Here is a 15,288-nt window from a genome sequence, read left to right on the forward strand (position 1 = left end):
GAGCCTTAGCCTCCACTCTGTCCAGAAGAGCTGTGTGAGGGAGCCCCCACATGAGATGCATACTCCATACGAGGGCGGACAAGGCCCCTGTATATGGACAGCAACTGTGCAGGGGAGAAGAACTGGCGGAGACGGTACAAAACGCCCAGCCTCGAGGAAGCTGATTTAGTAAGAGATGAGATATGAAGTTTCCAGTTGAGATTTTGAGTTAAGGATAGACCGAGAATGTTTAGTGTTGAGGAAGGTGATAGCTTTGTGTTGTCAAAGAATAGGGGATAGTTGTTTGGAAGATTGTGTCGAGTGGATAGGTGGATAAACTGTGTTTTTGAGGCGTTGAAGGACACTAGGTTCTTCTTGCCCCAATCGGAAATAATAGTAAGGTCTGAGGCTAAGCGTTCTGCAGTCTCCAGCCTTGAGTCGTTAAGTTCCTGAAGGGTGGGTCTTCTATTAAAAGAAGTTGAATAATGCAGAGTGGAATCATCGGCGTAGGAATGGATAGGACAGTTCGTTTTGGAAAGAAGATCATCAATGAACAACAGAAAAAGAGTGGGAGATAGGACAGAACCCTGTGGGACACCACTGTTAATAGATTTAGGAGAAGAACAGTGACCGTCTACCACGGCAGAAATAGAACGGTCAGAAAGGAAACTGGAGATAAAGGTACAGAGAGAAGGATAGAAACCGTAGGAGGGTAGTTTTGAAAGCAAAGATTTGTGCCAGACCCTATCAAAAGCTTTTGATATGTCCAGCGCAATAGCAAAAGTTTCACCGAAACGGCTAAGAGAGGATGACCAAGAGTCAGTTAAGAAGGCTAGGAGATCACCAGTAGAACGCCCCTTGCGGAACCCATACTGGCGATCAGATAGAAGGTCAGAAGTGGAAAGGTGCTTTTGAATCTTCGGTTAAGGATTAATTCAAAAGCTTTAGACAAGAAAGTAAAGCAATAGGACGGTAGTTTGAGGATTGGGCGGTCACCCTTCTTAGGTACAGGCTGTATGAAGGCATACTTCCAGCAAGAAGGAAAGGTAGATGTTGACAGGCAGAGGCAAAAGAGTTTGACCAGGCAGGGTGACAGCACGGAGGCACAGTTTTTAAGGACAATAGGAGGCACTCCATCAGGTCCATAAGCCTTCTGAGGATTGAGGCCAGAGAGGGCATAGAAAACATCATTTTGAAGAATCTTTATAACAGGCATAAAGGAGTCAGAGGGGGGATGAGTAGGAGGAATATGCCCAGAATCGTCCAGAGTGGAGTTTTTAGAAAAAGTTTGAGAGAAGAGTTCAGCCTTAGAGAGAGATGAGACGGCAGTGTTGCCGTCAGGACTGAGTGGAGGGAAAGATGAAGAAGTGAAGTTGGAGGAGATGTTTTTGGCTAGATGCCAGAAGTCACGGGAAGAGTTAGAGAAAGCAAGGTTTTGACATTTTCTATTAATGAAAGAATTTTTGGTTAGTCGGAGAATAGATTTGGCACGATTTCGGGCAGAAATGTAAAGTTCATAATTAGTTTGTTAAACATTTATTTATTTTCCACTAATATGACAACTTCCTGTTCCCACCTAGCCCAGTTCAAGGTAGCTCCTAACATTCGGTATCTAAGTTAGGGCCGGCAGTGTGAATCCTTCATTAATAAGAGAATCATATTTGCATATCTCTGTTGTACATTCTCACTGACACAAGCCAGCAGGTGTATATGTGTTTGTACATTGCAGGACCATTGAGATTATTTTTATTAAGTGGTGCAAAATTGTTTTCCAGGGCATCCAGGATGAAGGTGGTCTGCAGGGTGGTCTGACGGCACAGCAGCACCATTAACTATCAACCCTGAGGAGAGATGCGTCATTAGCTGGCAGGGCTCACGGCACGGACAGCGGACAGCCAGTGGGCATGGCAATCAATTTTGAAGTGTTTCCTACAACTTATAGCTGTGTCACCGATGAGCCCAACATCCTAAAAACGTTTCTTGCTTTAAAAGATGTAAATGGCAATGTCTCGAACAATATGGAGGATGCAGTTATTTGGGATGGAGAAAAACTACATGGAGCCATACAGTTATCATGAAGAGGTCACTAGTGAAGAGAATGAAGTGCTAAGCTTGGAAGTTCTCAGTGCAACAGCAGATGAATTAAATAAAGCTGTGCAAGGAATGAGTGAAGGAAAAGCAGGAAGAGGAGATGGCCTAGTTAAAGATGCTGGTGATTTCATACCTATTAAATTTAGTAGAAGTTCTGCATTGTAAGTAACACATCAAACCAATCACATCAATACACTTTACCATTTGGTGCTGTAAAATTAAATAAACCTTAAAGACAGTATTTGATCATCTTAAGGAACCCTCCTGGCAGAAGCTGTAGAGGAACAGTGAATGAGGAGAGCTGAGCCATGGGGAGCAGTGAGTATGTGGCTGCCTGTGTACTTGGCTGACAACCCTCATCCATGCTGGCTCCAGTTTCCTATTATATATGTGAGGGTTAGAGTAGCTTCCTTTGTGCTAGGGGGGTGGGGGGGTGGACAGTGCTAGGAGGAAGGAATGATAACTTTAATGTGTTGTGTAAGGATGGGAGGGAGAAAGGAATGAAAGCTTGTATCAGAGGTTTGGTGTGGGTGTAACAGTCATGGATGTATATTGTGGAATGGTTGAATGGGTGAAGTGTGGTGCTCTGAGATGGTTTAACCCCTTGACTGCAGATTTCCTACAAGAAGACATCACCAAGCTACAGGAATGGAACAAAAAGTGGCTGCTACAATTCAATGAAGAAAATGTAAAGTCCTGCACCTTGGGTGGGGAAATCCAGCATATCAATATCACATGGGAAGCACTCCACTATCCACCACAAGGCAGAGAAAGCCAGTGAAGGCGAAATATGTGCCAATTGGGTTAAACATGTGATGGGCACGAGGGAGGGTGTTAGAGGCGGATCATCAGAGAAATGGATCAATAGAGTGGACAAGTATGAGTGAGTAGATAGACGAGGGACTATGTGTGCTGAGAGATATAACAGGGAAAGCTGGAGATGATACTGTTGTGGCCACCCCCTTGAGAGAAGCTCTCATAGGGGAAGAAACACTGTGTCAGATGCAGAAAAAACAACAACTCAAATTTAATAACAAGAATGCAGGGAGTCTCCAAGAGGCCGCCACCACTGACCCTTGTGCTGAAGCCTTGTGAATTGGTTTAAATTTATGTAAGATTAATAGCCTACATGTGCACTATGTCTAAACACTTAGCAATGATTAGGTTCAAGCATTTGAGCAGTATCGTGACATTAGTGAATCCTACTATGATTAAAATAACATTAAAATAATCTTCCATTAGTGAGCAAGTTTTAAAGTTAGGATAAGTGTCAGAAAATAAGTGTCTGCAGCCATGGATCAGCAAAGGAAGAGATCGCCTGGCTGCTGGTAGTTCCCAAAAGGTCTATAGTATTCTTTTTACAGCATAGGAGGCAGCTGAAGGCAAAACAATATGACGAGAAGCATGCAACTCACTGTCCCGATAAAGTTAGCAAAGGGACGAGCTTGAGTGGAAAATCTTGTGCTGTGATGAGAAAAATCTTGCAGTAGTCAAGTCTTTTTCAATGGAGTTACACCATTTATCTTACCTCACTATGATACAGAATAAGGGCTGTCCAATGGAACAAGCTGCCCACCTCAATACTACTGCTATATATGGGATATTTAAGAGAGAGAGAGAGAGAGAGAGAGAGATTATATTAGCAGGACCACAATGGAAATAAGTCCTTGTGTCATCTGGGGAGTGTGCAATGTAGGCTGTGAAATACAGTCAGGTATAACTAACCAATAATAATAATAATCAATCAATCAATCAATCAATTATTTTCTTCGGTGACCGCTGGGAAATCCGTGACGTCATGTGTTAACCACTGAGGCAGCGACCTATTACTGGGCATCCAATAATTGTTTGTCATTGTTCAAACTTTTCTTTTCCTCTTCCAAAATATTTCTACATGATATATATGCACAAGAAGGGAGGAGAACGCCTTGACAGGAGGAAGGAAATATCTCTGGTCCGTATTCCCAGTGACAACAAAAACATTCATTGGGTGCGCGGTAGATTAATCTCAGTAATTGTTTGTTTTCTTCATATCCACACTGCAGAACCCTTGACAGACTACTGCTATCGGCTCATCAAACTTCTCAATGGTTTGTGGTCATTTCGCCCACACGTCAATTCGCCCACATGTAAGAGTCAGTTCGCCCACATGTAAGTCAATTCGCCCACACGTTTCACGTCACGTCTACATTGTTGAAGTAGTCATATAGTACCATGTCATTGGTGTGTACTTCGAGAGGCCACCACCAGAGCAGTGCAGCAGTAGAAGGCTTGTCGGGGCTTTTAACGAGTGGTAAATAGATAATTAAAAAAAGAAAAGCTATATGTAAGTTTATTAAATCCATGTGCCGAATACAAATATATAATTAAAACCTTTAAGACCTACTTAAATAACCTTTACTAATACATGCAAGATTCAGCTGCACACTGGGCCATTGAGATGAGCCCAAGCTTTCAGCAGTTGATCATATGATGACCTCTCGCCCCTTACATGCTCATCCCAAAGGGTGAATATTCTACATTGCACTATTTTCTCTCGTTTACAAATAAATAAAACAGCGAGAATGATCAGCTACATTTTTATTATCAACAGTGTTACTCATTGTATTGAAGTGTAATTGTTACTAGTCCCAGTGAAACACGGGTAATTTACGATAACTGAAAGAATATAGTTCAAGCTTTTTGGGCACAATAGCTTATTCACTGCATGCTGAGAATGATAATACTCCATCGAAACGCGCGGTAAACGAGTGAGAGGTAAATGAACCATCGGTAACCTTGGGCGAAATGACTCCATAATGTGGGCGAAATGACTCCATAATATGGGCGAAATGACTCCATAGTGTGGGCGAATTGATTCCATACTGTTGGCGAAATGACTCCATAGTGTGGGCGAAATGACTCCATAGTGTGGGCGAAATGACTCCATAGTGTGGGCGAAATGACTCCATAGTGTGGGCGAAATGACTCCATAGTGTGGGCGAAATGACTCCATAGTGTGGGCGAAATGACTCCATAGTGTGGGCGAAATGACTCCAGTGTGTAGTGTGGGCGAAATGACTCCATAGTGTGGGCGAAATGACTCCATGGTGTGGACCATGGTGTGGGCGAAATGACTCCATAGTGTGGGCGAAATGACTCCATAGTGTGGGCGAAATGACTCCATAGTGTGGGCGAAATGACTCCATAGTGTGGGCGAAATGACTCCATGGTGTGGGCGAAATGACTCCATAGTGTTGGACAAATGACTCCAAAGTGTGGGCGAAATGACTACATGGTGTGGGCAGAAATGACTCCATAGTGTGGGCGAAATGACTCCATGGTGTGGGCGAAATGACTCCATGGTGTGGGCGAAATGACTCCATAGTGTGGGCAGAAATGACTCCATGGTGTGGGCGAAATGACTCCATGGTGTGGGCGAAATGACTCCATGCTGTGGGCGAAATGACTTGTGGGCGAAATGACTTGTGTGCGAAATGACTCCATGGTGTGGGCGAAATGACTTGTGGGCGAAATGACTCCATGGTGTGGGCGAAATGACTTGTGGGCGAAATGACTCCATAGTGGGCGAAGAAATGACTTGACTTGGGCGAAATGACTCCATGGTGTGGGCAGGAAATGACTCCATGGTGTGGGGCGAAATGACTCCATAGTGTGGGCGAAATGACTTGTGGGCGAAATGACTCCATGGTGTGGGCGAAATGACTCCATAGTGTGGGCGAAATGACTCCATGGTGTGGGAGAAATGACTCCATAGTGTGGGCAGGAAATGACTTGTGGGGCAGAAATGACTCCATGGTGTGGGCGAAATGACTTGTGGGCGAAATGACTCCATGGTGTGGGCGAAATGACTTGTGGAAGAAATGACTCCATGGTGTGGGCGAAATGACTTGTGGGCGAAATGACTCCATGGTGTGGGCGAAATGACTTGTGGGCGAAATGACTCCATAGTGTGGGCGAAATGACTTGTGGGCGAAATGACTCCATAGTGTGGGCGAAATGACTTGTGGGCGAAATGACTCCATAGTGTGGGCAGGAAATGACCCCATGGTGTGGGCGAAATGACTCCATAGTGTGGGCGAAATGACTTGTGGGCGAAATGACTCCATGGTGTGGGCGAAATCACTCCATGGTGTGGTCGAAATGACTTGTGGGCGAAATGACTCCATGGTGTGGGCGAAATGACTTGTGGGCGAAATGATTCCATGGTGTGGGCGAAATGACTTGTGGGCGAAATGACTCCATAGTGTGGGCGAAATGACTTGTGGGCGAAATGACTCCATAGTGTGGGCGAAATGACTCCATGGTGTGGGCTTATCAACTTGTGTGGAGGTCATTAAAGTGTGTGGCAGATTACACGAATAACAATATCAATAACAATAACGGTGAACATGATGATAATAAGGAATATAATAAAAGATAAAAGCAACATCAACAAAGAAGCCTAACCATTATATTCTCCCGTATTTTAAACCATTATATTCTCCAGTATTTTAAACCATTATATTCTCCCGTATTTTAAACCATTATATTCTCCAGTATTTTAAACCATTATATTCTCCCGTATTTTAAACCATTATATTCTCCTGTATTTTAAACCATTATATTCTCCTGTATTTTAAACCATTATATTCTCCTGTATTTTAAACCATTATATTCTCCCGTATTTTAAACCATTATATTCTCCAGTATTTTAAACCATTATATTCTCCAGTATTTTAAACCATTATATTCTCCCGTATTTTAAACCATTATATTCTCCTGTATTTTAAACCATTATATTCTCCTGTATTTTAAACCATTATATTCTCCCGTATTTTAAACCATTATATTCTCCTGTATTTTAAACCATTATATTCTCCAGTATTTTAAACCATTATATTCTCCAGTATTTTAAACCATTATATTCTCCAGTATTTTAAACCATTATATTCTCCAGTATTTTAAACCATTATATTCTCCTGTATTTTAAACCATTATATTCTCCAGTATTTTAAACCATTATATTCTCCAGTATTTTAAACCATTATATTCTCCAGTATTTTAAAATATTATATTCTCCTGTATTTTAAACCATTATATTCTCCAGTATTTTAAACCATTATATTCTCCTGTATTTTAAACCATTATATTCTCCTGTATTTTAAACCATTATATTCTCCTGTATTTTAAACCATTATATTCTCCTGTATTTTAAACCATTATATTCTCCAGTATTTTAAACCATTATATTCTCCCGTATTTTAAACCATTATATTCTCCAGTATTTTAAACCATTATATTCTCCAGTATTTTAAACCATTATATTCTCCCGTATTCTAAACTGTTATATTCTCCTGTATTTTAGTCCATTATATTCTCCCGTATTTTAAACCATTATATTCTCCCGTATTTTAAACCATTATATTCTCCCGTATTTCAAACCATTATATTCTCCCGTATTCTAAACTGTTATATTCTCCTGTATTTAATCCATTATATTCTCCCTTTTCTCTTTCTTTAATACGTACAAACTAAGGTAAATATCAATCAACAAAGAGAGGCCAAGTTCATCATCTCTTCTCTCGTGTTCCTTTTCTTTTCCTTCGTTATTATAAACAAACAAATAAGACAAACAACAATCAACAAAGACACGAAATCACTACCTTACATTGAGATCGTCGTCGTTGCTGTTATTTTGGTATTTAGGAGCAAACACAACAAGAGTTAACTCGGTTTCGGAGTCTACGTACAGTTAGTAATATAAGGGTTATTTTTTTTACGTTTAATTCTACGGTGTTTCCCTGTTAGTTTCATTACTGGGGACGAGGTAAGGAAGGAAGGAAGGGAGAGAGGGAGGGAAGGGAAGGGGGAAGGGAAAGGAGAAGTGGGGAGGGAAAGGGAAAAGAGATAAGATAAAGGGAAAAGAAAGGAGAAAGTAGAGAAGGAGAAGAGAAAAGGGAAGGGGTGAAGAGGAGGAATTGGAGTGAAAGAGAAGGAAGGGGAGCAGGAGGGGAAAGTGGAAGGGAGGAGGAGATAAATGTGAAGTGGAGAGAGAAGGCGAGAAAGGAGAGAGGGGGGAAGAAAGGGAAGGGAAAGTGGAGGAAAAGGGGGAAGAGATGCGGTAAAGGAGAGAAAGGGGAGAGAAAAGGAAGGGAAAGGGAGAAGAGGTGAGGGATGGGAGAGGAAAGGGGAGAGAAGTGGGAGAGAAAGTGGAGGGAAAGGGGGAAGAGGTGAGGGAAAGGAGAGGAAAGGGAGAGAAAAGGAAGGGAAAGAGGGAAGAGGTGAGGGAAGGAGAAGGGGAGAAAGGAGGGAAAGAGGAAAGAGAGGTGAGGGGAAGGAGAAGAAAGGGAGGGAAAGGAGAGGAAGGAAGAGGTGAGGGGAAGGGAGAGAAAGAAAGGAGGGAAAGGAGAGGGAAGGGAGAAAATTGGGAGGGAAGGGGTGAGGGAAAGGAGAGGAAAGGGAGAAGGGTGGGGAAGGAGAAAGGGTGAGAAAGAGGGGAGGGAAGGAGAGGGAAGGAGGGAGAGAGAAAGGAGGGAAAGGGGAAGAGGTGAGGGATGGGAGGGGAAGGAAAGGGAAGGAGAGGGGAAGGGGGAAGAGGGAAGGGTGAGGGAAGGAGGAAGGGGAGGGAAAGGAGGGAATGGAGAAGAAAGGGGAGGGAATGGAGAAGAAAGGGGAGGGAATGGAGAAGAAAGGGGAGGGAATGGAGAAGAAAGGGGAGGGAATGGAGAAGAAAGGAGAAAATTGGGAGGAGGGAAGGGGTGAGGGAAAGGAGGAAAGGGAGATAAGTGGAGAGGAAAGGGGAAGAGGTGAGAGGTGAGTAAAAGGGAGGGGAAGGAAGAAGGGAAAGGGAAATGGGGTGAGAGAAAATGGAAGGAAAGGAGAGAAAAAGGGGAAAGAGAGGAGGGAAAGGGAAGGGAGGGAAGGAAGGAGGGGAAGGAAAGGGTGAGAGAAGGAAAGGGAGGGTGGTAGAGAGGGGAGGAAAGGAAGGGAGGGAAGGAAGGGGAAGGGAAAGGAAAGGGTGAGAGAAGGGAAGGGAGGGGTGGTGGAGAGAAGGGAGGGAAGGAGGGAAGGAAGGGGAAGAGGAAGGAGGTGAGAGAAGGAAAGAAAGGGAGGGAAAGGAGGGAGGAAAAGGGGAGGAAGAAAGGGAAGAGGAAGGAAGGGTGAGAGAAAGAAAGGGAGGGGTGGAAGGGAGGAGGGAAAGGTAAGGGAGGGAAGGAAGGGGGAAGGAAAGGGTGAGAGAAGGAAAGGGAGGGGTGGTGGAGAAAGGGAAAGGAAGGAGAGAAGAAAGGGAAGAGGAAGGAAGGGTGAGATAAGGAAAGGGAGGGGTGGTGGAGAGGAAAAGGAAGGGAAGGAAAAGGAAGGAAGGGAAGGAAAAGGGTGAGAGAGAAGGAGGTGGTGGAGGGAGGAAAGGAGAAGAGAAGGAGGGAAGGAAGGGGGAAAGGGGGATGAAAAGGGGAGTTTGATTAGAGAGGAAAGGGTAAGAGAGGAGGAGAGGGGAGGAAGAGGTGAGGGAGAAGGGAGGGGGAAGGAGAAAGCAAGAATAAGGAGAAGAAGAATTAGAGAAAAGAGAACAGGAAGATTAAGAGAAGAAGTGAGAGAAAAAAGGAAGAAGAGAAATATTAGTAAACAGAGGAAAAAACACCAAAAAAACCTCCCCTTTCCGATCCCACAGGAGGAGGAGGAGGAGGAGGAGGAGGAGGAAGAGGAGGAGGAAGAGGACGGAGTGATATCAGTGTTGGAGTTGATGGCGGTGGTGGTGGTGGTGGTGATACGTACTGGTTCGATACTTACTACTGGTGGTGGTGGTGGTGGTGGTGGAGGTGAAGGGAGTGAGGGTGAGGGTGGGGGTCAGGGGGAGGGGTCGTCCTTGGGTGGAGGGGGCTGAGGGGGCGGGGGGGCTGGGGGGCGTGGTGGGGGTAGCTCTTGTCCTCCTTGGCGATGCATTTGGGGGGTGAGAGGAATCTGTGAGGGGAGAGAAGGGGGGGGTTGGATAGACTCTCTCTCTCTCTCTCTCCTCCCTTTCTTTCCTCCTCCTTCCTTTTCCTGTCCTCACACCTCACTTGTTTTCCTTCCTTCCCGTTTGATGTTTTTATCCCCTTTCCTCCATTTCCTCCCCCTTCTTTCCTCCATCCCTCCTCTTCTCCCCCACCTCAACATCACTTCTTGCTTCATTCCTTTGTCAATCCTCCTTTTTTATACGTTACTTCCTTACTCTTTTACCTCCCTGCTTCCTTAATCTCTTTCTCCCTTACTTCTTTACTTCCTTCCTCACTCCCTGGCATTCCTATTTCCTTCCTTCCTTCCTTCCTTCCTTCTTTACCCCCTTCACTATTCCTTACTTCATTTTTTTCTCCTACTTCCCTTTTATCCAGAGTCTCCTTTTCCTAGTTTCTTCCTCTCTTTTCCTTTTCCTCCATTTCCAGCTTTTATCTCTCGCTCTCCGTTATTGCCGTTCCTTCTTTTCGTTTTCAGTTCTCTTATTCCTCTCTTTCTTACACCCATCTTTTAATTTTCTCCATCGTTCCTTTTCTCTCTCTTCCCTCGACTTTTTTTCCTCCCTCCAAACACACATTTTTTTCATTAACTTTCTCTTTGTCTTCTCCAATTTTCTCTTCTTCCACTAACAGATCCCTTTTTTCATTCCCTTTCTTTTTCTTCCTCCTCGCATTTACACTTTCCCTTTTTACCTTTCCTTTCAGACTCTTCCCTCCACTTCCTGTCTCTCCTTCCACTTACAACTCCATTTTTTCTCCTTCCCTTTCCATTAGTCCGTAACCTCGGGACAAATACCAGTGTTGTTATTCTTATTCATCTATTTCGCGTAATGTTTTAAACAGTGGGATTAAACAATTATTGAAGGGAAAAAACGCTCACTTCTTACTATAAGGGCCATATTTTTAAACGTATCGGGCTCCCTGTATGACTATTTCCCAAGGCCACGGAGAAGTTTAACCGGGTTGTCTTGGGTGATTTACTATTCATGGTGCAGAAGGCGTGTACAGCTATCACAAGGATCACAAAACAGTCCATGAATACCCCAGCAACTTGAACGAGAGGCTTTTCCAACAGGCGAACCGAGGCGCCGATACCTTGAAGAATACCTTCCATCCAGCCAATCACCGTAGCTAACATCACCCTCCTTCCGTCCAGCCAATCAGCTCCCGTAGCGATCTTCACTACAAAAGGTGCCACTAGCTCTAGATTCGACCCTATGCAATATCAACTCAAAGGTCCCCAAAACGGCATATCTCAAACCGAGGTGATGTGGTAAATCTCGACCCTATGTATGGTAAGCCGAGGCGAGAAAGGTGCCCATCTCAAGAAATCAAAATCCCGTGCCTGATCCCCGAGGCCAAAGGAACCTCAGAAATACAATAAAGGTAAATAGACGTAACAGCTGAGATACCCCCCGCAGCGTACCCGCAAACACTTACACACATTCAGGAACACAGTAAAAGCTGCATGGAAAAAACGCTTCAATTACCTCAAGAAAAAAACTCACAAATTCAAGCGAGCACTCAAAAACCCAATAAAAGCAATATGCAAGCAATGGTAGAATTACCCCCCGAAGATAACCCACAAACACAAATTCAGAAATACGACAAAAGCAACATGGACGTGAGGGTTGGACTACCTCTCGAAGAAAACCCACAAACCCGAACGAATATTCGGAAACACAATAGCGGCAACATGCACGTGACCGTTGAAATACCCCTCGAAGAAAACACACGAAGTGAAGTGTTCCTTCACAATCACAATGACAGGAAACACACTGTGATGGAAAGGATAATATCGCGTTTATCAACACCTTACCTGCGTCTACGTAACGCTATTATGCGACGATTAAACAAGTGTGTGGCCGGCCTGCTGCTACTCCTGCTGCTGGCCGGCCACGTGGCCACCCTGGCCTACGCCTACCACCAGCAAGGCCAGAGTGACCTGCTGTGGGGCATTGCGGTGCTGTGCTCCTTGCTTGCCCTCCTCCTGACGCACGGGCGTGCTTCCCTGCGTTGGGCGTGGCTCGCCGTTCACGTCACTTATAGTGACGACCTCGCGCGAGGCGCCCTCCGCGTGCTAAACGACCATCAGGCACAGCCCCTGCTGCACGCCATAGGCCTGGGACCCCCTGACGCCCTGGACTCCCTCGCCTACTGGTGGTGGGTCCTACAGGGGCTGCTGCTCGCTACCCTGGCGAGCTTCATCTCGGGGCCCAGCGCCTTTCATGACGACAATACTGACAGTAATATTCACCCTGGGGGTGAAGAGGGTGACTTTAAAGAAGTGGAGTTGAGGGAGGTGGTGGAGGTTGGACAGCAGAACAATAACAGCAATGAGCACGAAACTGTTGAATCTCCTCCAGGGGCCAACACACAAAGTGAAGTGTTCCTTCAGACACACAGTAACAACAAACACGGAACGGTCCGAGGCATAATGTCACGTGTATCAACGCCTTGCCAACGCATAATCAAGGTTATTATGCGCCGCCCCTCCAAGCGTGTGGCCGGCCTGCTGCTGCTCCTGCTGCTGGCCGGCCACGTGGCCACCCTGGCCTACGCCTACCATCAGCAAGGCCAGAGTGACCTCTTGCGGGGCATTGCCGCGCTGTGCTCCGTGCTCGCCCTGCCACCCCTCGCCCTCCTCCTGCCAGCCGGGAGTTCCTTAATGAGTTCGGCGTGTCTCGCCGTTCACGTCACTTATAGTGACGACCTCGCGCAAGGCGCCCTCCGCGTGCTAAACGACCTGCAGGCACAGCCCCTGCTGCACGCTCTGGGCATGGGCCACCCCGACGCCCTGGACACCATCGCCTACTGGTGGTGGTTCCTACAGGGGCTGCTGCTCCCTACCCTGGCGAGCTTAGTCTCGGGGCCCAGCGCCCCTTATGACGACAACCCAGATGATGACGACAACGACGATAACAACCCTGACTGTGACAGCCCTGACGATGACAACCCTGACCGTGATCTTGACCCTGCGGGTGAAGAGGATGACTTTGCGGAGATGAACCTGAGGGAGGTGGTGGTGGTGGTGGAGGCGGTGGATTGTCAGTTCAGGGTGGGGGCTCTAGTCCCCCCTCCTGACTCGCCCCTCCTCCAGCCTCGGGGGGAGGAGGAGATGGAAGACGAGGATGAGTTTGAGAACGTGGATCGGATGGAGGTAGCGGAGGCGGTGGAGGAAGGGTTGTTTGGGGTGGGGACCCTTGCCGCCCCTCCCGAGCCGCCTGCCGAGGAGGAGGGTGAAGAAGAGGATGGTATTGAGGAGGTGGAAAGAGGGGAGGTGGTGGGGGAGGTGGTGGGGGTGGTGGTGGAGGGGCAGTTCGGGGTGGGGGTTGTTGCCGCCCCTCCGGACCCGCCCGCCCGCCACCCTGGTCCTGTTGAATAAGGAGGATGAAGGCGAGGATGACTCTGACGAAGTGAGCGGGAGGGACGTGGCAACGATGGAGTGACACCACTGCAGAAAGCATAGAAAAATACAAAAACAAACAAAAAATACAAAATACGTAAAAGAAGAAAAAAAAATATAAAACGCCAGAGTAAAAAAAAAATCTAATACAAAATATTAGGTTTACATACTTAAAAAAAAATGAAACCAAATACATAATACTTAAAACAATAGAAAATGCAAAAAAAAAGTAAAAAAAAAATCATATACAAAATATTAGGATTAAGATTCATAAAAAAAAGTTAAACCGATTACAAAATACATCAAAAACAAAAGAGCAAGAAAAAAAAAAAAAAAAAAAAAAAAAAAAATAAAAAATATTAGGGTTAAGGCTCACCTTTATTTGCGTCTAAAAGGAGCAACAGTTTCACCCGAACAGTCGTCAATGTGAACACGTGTGCAATATTTTATATATCCCAGAGATGTCGTGTGATATGTTTAGTGGTAATGTCGTGTGATATGTTTAGTGGTAATGTCGTGTGATATGTTTAGTGGTAATGTCGTGTGATATGTTTAGGGGTAATGTCGTGTGATATGTTTAGGGGTAATGTCGTGTGATATGTTTAGGGGTAATGTCGTGTGATATGTTTAATGGTAATGTCGTGTGATATGTTTAGGGATAATATCGAGTGATATGTTTAGGGGTAATGTCGTGTGATATGCTTAGGGATAATGTCGTGTGATGTGTTTAGGGGTAATGTCGTGTGATATGTTTAGGGGTAATGTCGTGTGATATGTTTAGAGGTGATGTCGTGTGATATGTTTAGAGGTGATGTCGTGTGATATGTTTTGGGGTGATGTCGTGTGATATGTTTAGGGGTAATGTCGTGTGATATGTTTAGGGGTAATGTCGTGTGATATGTTTAATGGTAATGTCGTGTGATATGTTTAGGGATAATATCGAGTGATATGTTTAGGGGTAATGTCGTGTGATATGCTTAGGGATAATGTCGTGTGATGTGTTTAGGGGTAATGTCGTGTGATATGTTTAGGGGTAATGTCGTGTGATATGTTTAGAGGTGATGTCGTGTGATATGTTTAGAGGTGATGTCGTGTGATATGTTTAGGGGTGATGTCGTGTGATATGTTTAGAGGTGATGTCGTGTGATATGTTTAGAGGTGATGTCGTGTGATATGTTTAGAGGTGATGTCGTGTGATATGTTTAGAGGTGATGTCGTGTGATATGTTTAGAGGTGATGTCGTGTGATATGTTTAAGGGTAATGTCGTGTGATATGTTTAGAGGTGATGTCGTGTGATATGTTTAGGGGTAATGTCGTGTGATATGTTTAGGGGTAATGTCGTGTGATATGTTTAAGAGTAATGTCGTGTGATATGTTTCTTGGTGATGTCGTGTAATATGTTTCTTGTTAATGTCGTGTGATATGTTTCTTGGTGATGTCGTGTGATATGTTTCTGGGTAATGTCGTGTGATATGTTTCTTGGTGATGTCGTGTGATATGTTTCTGGGTAATGTCGTGTGATATGTTTACGAGTAATGTCGTGTGATATGTTTAGGGGTAATGTCGTGTGATATGTTTAGAGGTGATGTCGTGTGATATGTTTAAGGGTAATGTCGTGTGATATGTTTAGAGGTGATGTCGTGTGATATGTTTAAGAGTAATGTCGTGTGATATGTTTAGAGGTGATGTCGTGTGATATGTTTAAGGGTAATGTCGTGTGATATGTTTCTTGGTGATGTCGTGTAATATGTTTCTTGTTAATGTCGTGTGATATGTTTCTTGGTGATGTCGTGTGATATGTTTCTGGGTAATGTCGTGTGATATGTTTCTTGGTG

The 15,288-nt window shown here is 44.9% G+C and overlaps 1 long non-coding RNA gene across 10 annotated transcripts in view; it reads left to right on the top strand.

Annotated features, from left to right (window-relative positions):
• Positions 1-13,798: 13,798 nt before the first annotated feature.
• The window catches only part of LOC126989799 (uncharacterized), a 3,094-nt gene continuing 1,604 nt past the window's right edge, over positions 13,799-15,288 (top strand). For 6 of the 10 annotated variants that reach the window (XR_007743717.1, XR_007743715.1, XR_007743714.1 and 3 more), the window contains exon 1: positions 14,301-15,288. This exon is cut by the window's right edge. This is a non-coding gene — a long non-coding RNA (uncharacterized LOC126989799). Of the gene's footprint in view, positions 14,261-14,300 lie in introns of those variants that run through there. The other 4 variants (XR_007743721.1, XR_007743718.1, XR_007743719.1 and 1 more) reach the window with 3 other exon arrangements.

Source organism: Eriocheir sinensis, unplaced genomic scaffold (assembly GCF_024679095.1).
Source record: "Eriocheir sinensis breed Jianghai 21 unplaced genomic scaffold, ASM2467909v1 Scaffold13, whole genome shotgun sequence".
Taxonomy (NCBI): domain Eukaryota; kingdom Metazoa; phylum Arthropoda; class Malacostraca; order Decapoda; family Varunidae; genus Eriocheir; species Eriocheir sinensis.